Below are 7,657 nucleotides of genomic sequence, written 5' to 3' on the forward strand. Positions count from 1 at the left end.
CTGGGGAGTCCTTTGCGATACTGGAAGGGGATGTTAGTAGAGGGAACCTCCTAAGACTTTCCTTAGATCACCAAGGAAACCACTTTGGTTAGCTCCAGTCCTGTTCTCTGGTCTGCTTAAGGACTGGGGTTGTGCCTGGTGAACAGGCTGCCTTTGTTCCCAGTGCCTGTTTAGAGCAGAAGTAAACACGACAGATAAGATACCTTTGTACAGATCTTTTGGAGGATGCTGTGGGTAAGCTGCTAGCTCCCCACTGCCCACACCCTCACTGGGCTCTGGGCCTTACCAACCATGTTCTTTCTCTGGATAATTCCTACACTTTAGCTGGGCTGCATGGCTTCTGGGATCCCTACCTGGCCAATAAAAGCAAGTGACCTGAGGGTAGCACTTTCTAGTCTGCAACCTCCTTCAATCTCCATTATCTTTTAAAAGGCCCCTGAAGCAGGTGGGTAGAGCAGATGATCTTATCCCCACTTTACAGAGGTGGGAAAGGAGCCATGGAAAAGTGAAACGACTTGCTCATGGTAATACAGAACATTGACTGTAAGTCAAAGTGAGAAAGAGAGTGGGCAGGTAGGGGTGGAAGATGTGGTGGAAGAGAAAGAGTACTGCTAATAATTCCTCAAGCCCTGAATGAAAAATATCATGGATATGTGCAGGCACTAGACACTTTTTTTTTTTTTTTTATAGATTTTATTTATTTATTTGACAGAGAGAGCAAGAGCAGGAACACAAGCAGGGGGAGAGGGAGAGGGAGAAGCAGGCTTCCCGCCGAACAGGGAGCCCGATGTGGGACTCGATCCCAGGACTCTGGGATCATGACCTGAGCCGAAGGCAGACGCTTAACGACTGAGCCACCCAGGCGCCCAGGCACTAGACACTTTAACCACACTATCTTGTGTAATCCTTACCTTAACTCTACAAGGTTAACGTTGTTATGTACATTTTAAGATGAGAAAACCGAGCCTCAGAAAGGTTAAGACCCTTGCCAAAGTTCACACAGACAGATAAGTGGACTCCAAATCTCCTGCATTTTTCTATCATACTAGTAGTGAAGCTTCTGGTTAGTTGCACATTAGGGAGGCTAACAGTAAATCCCAGCAATGACCCCAGCAGCAGGCCCAAAATGAGAGCATCCTAAAACTAAAAAGGAACTGTGGCTGCCTCCTTATTCCACTGGGCCCAGCCCACTCTCCCAGCCCCAAGCCCAGATCAGAGGCCCTTGTCAGCCCAGGGAAGGACTTCCTTCCCCCACTTCCACCCCCAGCCTTGGATCTCTGGGAATTGTTCCCAGCCAGGTAGGCCCACTTTATCCTGCTAATAAGTGGCCTGGGAAACATGATGAATAGCAGAGTGAGTCAATAAACATGAGCACTTATATGCCTGGAGAACAGGCCTCCCACCACTCAGACCATCAACTGGAGCACCGCCTCATGAAGAGGTACTTAATTGTAAATCACTTAATAGCCACAGTGGGAAACAGTCTCATTCCCTGGGAGAATAACTGCTGTCTGATGGGCCCTTGAAGGCTGCTTTCCTCTGCTCCTTCAGTTTCTTTCCTGCTTTTCCACTTTCTCTGGATGCCTGAGCATATTTTCCACATCGTTCTCCTAGTACATAGAGCATCTGATGAGGTTTTCCCAGAGCTCCTGTGCAGCACCCATTGCTAACAGGAAGTGGATGCTCTGCCTGGCCACAAATGCTATGATTAAAATTAATGTTATATTCTTCAAGAAAACAAAAATGGAATGGGCATCTAGCTCTGTCCACAAATTCAGATGTGGGTACGTAATAAATAGTCCTTTTTTGTTTTGTTTTGTAACTAAATTCTGACTTCAAGCCCCCCATCCTAACACGGAAGCAAAAATTCCATGTCAGTCATGACTGGGGGCCCCCTTCAAGGGTGGCACTGGAATTCAGGGGACACTTATGGTACACAGAAATTAGGGCAAGGGCAACTAATCTCTAACCTATTCCAGTCACCACTAACACCCTCATTTTCCATGCCAGCAGTGGGAGAGGAAAAGCTGAGAGCCTAGGGACTTAAATTCTACCTCCCTCTAGGTATCTTAGAGCCGTCTCCTCCCCATCCTTAAGGATCTGCCCTGAAGCAGTGCTTGAGTTCCTACTGCCCCAGACTCAGGAACTCTTCCTTTCTAGGTGGGGCTGGGAGAAATAAGGATCTCTCTTATTTTTTTTCTCTTTGGGCTTTCCAGTGCCTCTTCCTTTTCCTTTATGACAGTATGTAATAAATGGGATTTTCAGGCTTTTATAAGAGAATGATAGATTTGGTCACTTCAGGCTGCTTCTGCTTTCTGCACTGTGAAATCCCTCTTGCAAGAGGTCTGTCAAGGGCTTGGTTACCTCCAAGAAGCAGGGGAATGGGGAAGGACTTAGAAGGACAACAGACACAAACAAATGTGAATATTTCTAGAAATCACCCTGCCACAAAAATACAGCCTTATTGAAAAAAAAATCACTGTCCTAAAATGCAGGACACCATGATATTAGTCCCTGCTCTGCCTGCAACTGATGGAAATTTGGGTGATTTCTCAGAGCCTCAGTTTATTCATCTGTAAATGAGGAGGCTGGAGAACAGAATCTCAAGCTGTAGTCCTTTTCTTAACCTTCCGCTTTTGATGCTTAAATTCTTCCTACACCATCTGTCCTTTTCCTGCTCACCTCCACAGGCATAGATTTCTGGTAGTTTTAATGCCCAAGATGTGCCTTCTTTTTTAAATTAATTTTTCTTTATTTGATTATAGTTGACCCACAATGTTAGTTTCAGGTATAAACATAGCAATTCAACATCTTTATATGTTATGCTATGCTCACCACAAGTGTAACTACCATTTGTTGCCATACAACACTATCACAATATCATTGACTATATTCCCTATGCTATAACTTTTATTCCCATGCCTCATTTATTCCAAACTGGAAGCCTTATCTCCCACTCCTCTTCACCCATTTTACCCATTCTCCTACCCTCTTTCCCTCTTGCAGCCATCAGTTTGTTCTCTATATTTACTGGTCTGATTCTGTTTTTTGTTTTTTAACTAATTTGTTTTTGTTTTTTTTAGATTCCACATATAAGTAAAATCATATGATATTTGTCTTAGTCTGACTTATTTCACTTAACATAATACCCTCTAGGTCCATCCACGTTGTCACAAATGGCAAGAACTCATCCTTTTTTGTGGTTGCATAATATCCCATTGTATATATACAATGCATCTTTATCCATTTATCTATCAGTGACATATAAGTTACTTCCTTATCTTGGCTATTGTAAATAATACTGCAATAAACATGGAGGTGCATAAAACTTTTCAAATTAGAGTTTTCATTTTCTTTTGCTAAATATCTAGTACTACAATTACTGGATCATATGATTTCTCTTTTTTTAATTTTTGAGGAACCTCTATACTGTTTCCACAGTGGCTGTACCAATTTATATTCCCACCAACAGTGCACAAGAGCTCCTTTTTCTCTATATCCTCTCCAACACTTGTTATTTCTTGTGTTGTTGATTTAAGCCATTATGACAGGTGTGAGGTGATATCTCATTGTGGTTTTGTTTGCAATTCCCTGATGATGAGTGATGTCGAACATCTTTTCATGTGTCTGTTAGCCATCTGTATGTCTTCTTTGGAAAAAAAAAAAGTCTATTCATTCTTCTGCCCTTTTTTTAATTGGATTGCTTGTTTTCTGGTGTTGAGTTGTGAAAGTTCTTTATATTTTGGGGGTATTAACCCCTTATTGGATATATCATTTGTAAATATCCTCTCCCATTCAGTATACTGATTGCCTTTTGTTTTGTTGATGGTTTCTTTCTCTGTGCAAAAGTTTTTTTCTTTATTATTTTGACACAGTCCCAATTGTTTAATTTTGCTTTTGTTTCCCTTGCCTTAAGAGATATATCTAGAGAAAGGTTGCTATGGTCAGTGTTAGAGAAATTACTGCTTATGTTCTCTTCTAGGATTTTTGTGGTTTCAGGTCTCACATTTAGGTATTTAATCCATTTTGAGTTTATTTTTATGTATGGTGTTAAAAAGTGGTCCAGTTTCATTCTTTTTTATGTAACCATCCACCAAGATGTTCTTTAAGCTGCTATTGACCTATCTTAGTTCCTTGAAACCACATGGATCATTTCTGCTATCTACTCTCTGTCCTATAACAACCCTTCCAGATCTGAAGGCAAAGATGGTGTTCTTTGGTTCAGCAAACACTGAGTATCTACTATATTCCAGGTTCCGTTCTAGGTGCTGAGTGTGCATCAGTGAACAAGAAAGTGAGGCATAACCATTTTGCAGGAGGGTGGGCAGACAAAAAACCAAATAAATAAACAAAACATATAGTATGTCAGATGGTGATAGGTACAATGGAGAGAAATAGAGGGGGAGAGACAGGAGGTTGCAATTTAAAATAAAGTGGTCAAGAGAGGACTCACTGAACGGGTCACATTTGAGAGAGGAGATAAATAAAGTCCTGAGGCAAGAGCAGATAATGTATACCAGGAGCAGCCAGGAGTCCAGTGTGGATAAAATGGAATTAGTGAGGAGAATATCATGGGAGATGAGGTCACAGAGGTAATGTTGGGGTTGGGGAGATGGGAAAGGGCCTTGTAGACTATCATAAAGACTTTGGCTCTTATCCTGAATTAGATGGGAGCGGAGAATGACATGACCTGTCTTATGTCACCTGAAGTCCACTCATTCCAGGCTAAACAGTTCCAGGTCCTTCCAACTTTCCTCTGTGTTCTGGGTCTCAGCCCCCTCCCCAGCCTTCTCACTCCCTCCTGGTCACACTCTAGTGTTTGTGGCCCTCTTCAAGTGTGGGTCCCAGAACAAGATACAATCTCTCAAGGGTGGCCTAACCTGGGCAGAGGGGTGTGGAGCCATTGCCTTCCTTGATGTCCTCTAATATTCTCTTAACACTGACAATATTTTAGGAATAAAATCTTTAACAGAGATTAAAAAGTTATCACCATAGATCAGGTAATTCCATTCATTTTAACTTGCCAAGTATGAACACTTTGGACAAATTAACAGGCCCTTTGTCATTACTCTTGGAAATCTGTTAGAGGCTGAGTGGTATTATGAGTTTTGAAGTCAAACAGATCTGGGTCCTATTCTTAGCTCCAGACCTACCAGCTATGTGACCTTGGATAAGTGAGATGTTCTCTAAGCTTCAGTATCTTCATCTGTAAAATGGGAAAAATAATTTGTACCTTGTGGGAATTAGCAATGATATGTATAAAGCCTCTCTGTCCAGTGTCTGGCCCATGCAGATGATGGACAATCTTAGCTGTCATTGTGCCTTGTATCCCTGGCACATAGGCAGCCTCACTTTGGATTCTTAGTAGGTGTGGACCCTGTAGTGGGAGAAAATCCAGTCAACCTGGTATCCCCGTGTAGAGGACCTCAGCAACTGGGGAAGCCCCATCATGATTTTCTCACTGAGCTATGTGATTACCTCTTAATGGCTGCACACAAGGATTCCAGGAGAGCCAAAGCTGTCAGCATCCAGGCTTGCGGTCCAATGTTTCACCCCAAGAAGAAGTGGGAATGGAGACTTCAAAGAGAATGGGTGGCAAGTGTTTCTTTTATCAGAAATTGGAAACAGGAATACCTGTATCAGTCTGTACCTGGACAAGCAGGTTAAGGTCTGAGATGCGTAATCAGGAGTAAAACCATCATCTAAGTAAGGAGCCTAAAGTGCTATGAGAAGCCCAGGTGCAAAGTGACGAGGAAAGTGAGGAACAGTGGGATCAAACAAATGAGTGGAAAGGAGAAAACAATGGCTCATCCTTGGTGTCTGGCTGGACTTTTATGAGTTTCCAGCAGCTTTTTGTGTTGGTAAGTGAGATTTATCTGCCTACAAGTTGCAAAAAGAGGACTCATCAAATTCTTTCCTCAGGGTCCCCACCTTGAAGGATGCTTTCAGGGTAGCCCAGCCTTAAAGCCAAGCATTTTTAGGGTATTTATAACGTCATTTCTGGGGCAAGGCTTAGTGGTAGGCTAGGCTGAAAAGGAACTCTACTCACCTGGAAGTTGAAAAAATGGCTTGGGGCAGGCCTGTGCTGGGAGCAGCCAATGTGTAACAGGCAAGTTTTTATAACCTGGATTGGTCTGTCCCCAGCCCTGAGCATATTTTCTCACCTGCTAATTGGGACCAGTAATACCTACTCAGCCTCCCTCCCACCAATCCTGTGCTCCAATGGAGACTATCTTCATTTTTCCTACTAGAAAATTCAGTAAATACTAGATGTGAGAGTACTTTTTAAAAATCGTAAAAGGCTATAGAAATGCAAGGTGGTAGTATTACTCAAATGCTTTAGCACTGGTTGCCTGCCAAGTCCCTGTCAAAAGCCATTTTTATTTGCCAACAGCAAGACTCTACACTGTGACAACCCAGCTATTAGACACAGTGACTTTAGAGTTTTATTTTTTATGTGTGTATGCGTTTTAGGATTTTTAAAAATTGCCATACTTAAAGGAATTCACTCTTTTAATCCTCCCAGCTCATCAATCTCAGTTTCTCTCTCTCAATCTCTCAATCTTTTGATCTCTTTCTCTCTGTTGGCCTTTCTCTCTCTCTTTCTCTTTCTCTCTCTCTCTCTTTCTTTCTTAATACCAAGGCTGAGCATGTTCCTGGCTTTGGCAGAGGACCATACAGAGTACAGATGGCTTCATGTGGCTTCCTCCTTATCTGGTTATGTTCATGGCAGCAACAATTATTCAGAGTAATTGTGGCCGGCTGATAGAAATGGTCTGTAGTCTTCCATCCCCTGGCTCAAGAATCAGGGAGTATCTTCTCTATAGCTGAAAGTGGACCTGAGCTTCAGCGAGTAGAGTCCAGCAGTAGTCCAGTCCAGGGTGTCTGCCTGCCCTCCTGGGAGTTATATCAGAGACCTGCCTTTCTGGTTTTGGCCTGCTGATGACTGTGTGACCTTGGGCACTCCCCTCAATTCTCAGCCTCAGCTTCTTCATCCATCAGGTAAGAATATGAATTCCTGCCCTGTATCACTTCTGTGAAATGGATATAAAAATATTTGGAAAACTGTAAAGGTAGGTGGCAAAATGGTTGCCATTATTACTGCCATTCTCTGTGCAGCTTGGACTCTTCAGAAAGAGGTTGTACCTTCAAACTGACAAAGAATTACCGCCCTCATGCTAGTCTGAGATTCTGCATTTAGTGCTGTAGGGGAAGTAGAGATAAGCAGTGGTTTGCTAGAGCCAGCTTGTACCAGCTTTCAAGAGCCAGTTGTGCACATCTCTTTTCAACTCCACATTCAGTGACATCACATTGGTAGACAAAACTGGCAATGGTGAAAGTAATTCCCACCATGGAAAATCAGCAAACACTGCAAATCTGGGCCTTTTCTTTCTCAGATATTCAGAACTGTTTCAGCCGTAAAGGAGCTGCCAATCTATCAGTGGGGTGTGTATGTGTGTGTGTGTGTGCATGTGTGTGTGTGTGCGTGCACATGCATACATGCTATGGAAACGTGTTAAGTAAGCAAACACATGATTATAATAGATAAAAGTACTAAGTTGAACCATGTGATATTGCTATTTGTGCCAGTCAAAATAGCCAAGTATTAACAATTTCATAAGGTTGAACCTAATGGAATGTCATCTGTAGCAGGAAA

The sequence above is a fragment of the Halichoerus grypus genome, chromosome X, assembly GCF_964656455.1.
Source record: "Halichoerus grypus chromosome X, mHalGry1.hap1.1, whole genome shotgun sequence".
NCBI classification, from domain to species: Eukaryota; Metazoa; Chordata; class Mammalia; order Carnivora; family Phocidae; genus Halichoerus; species Halichoerus grypus.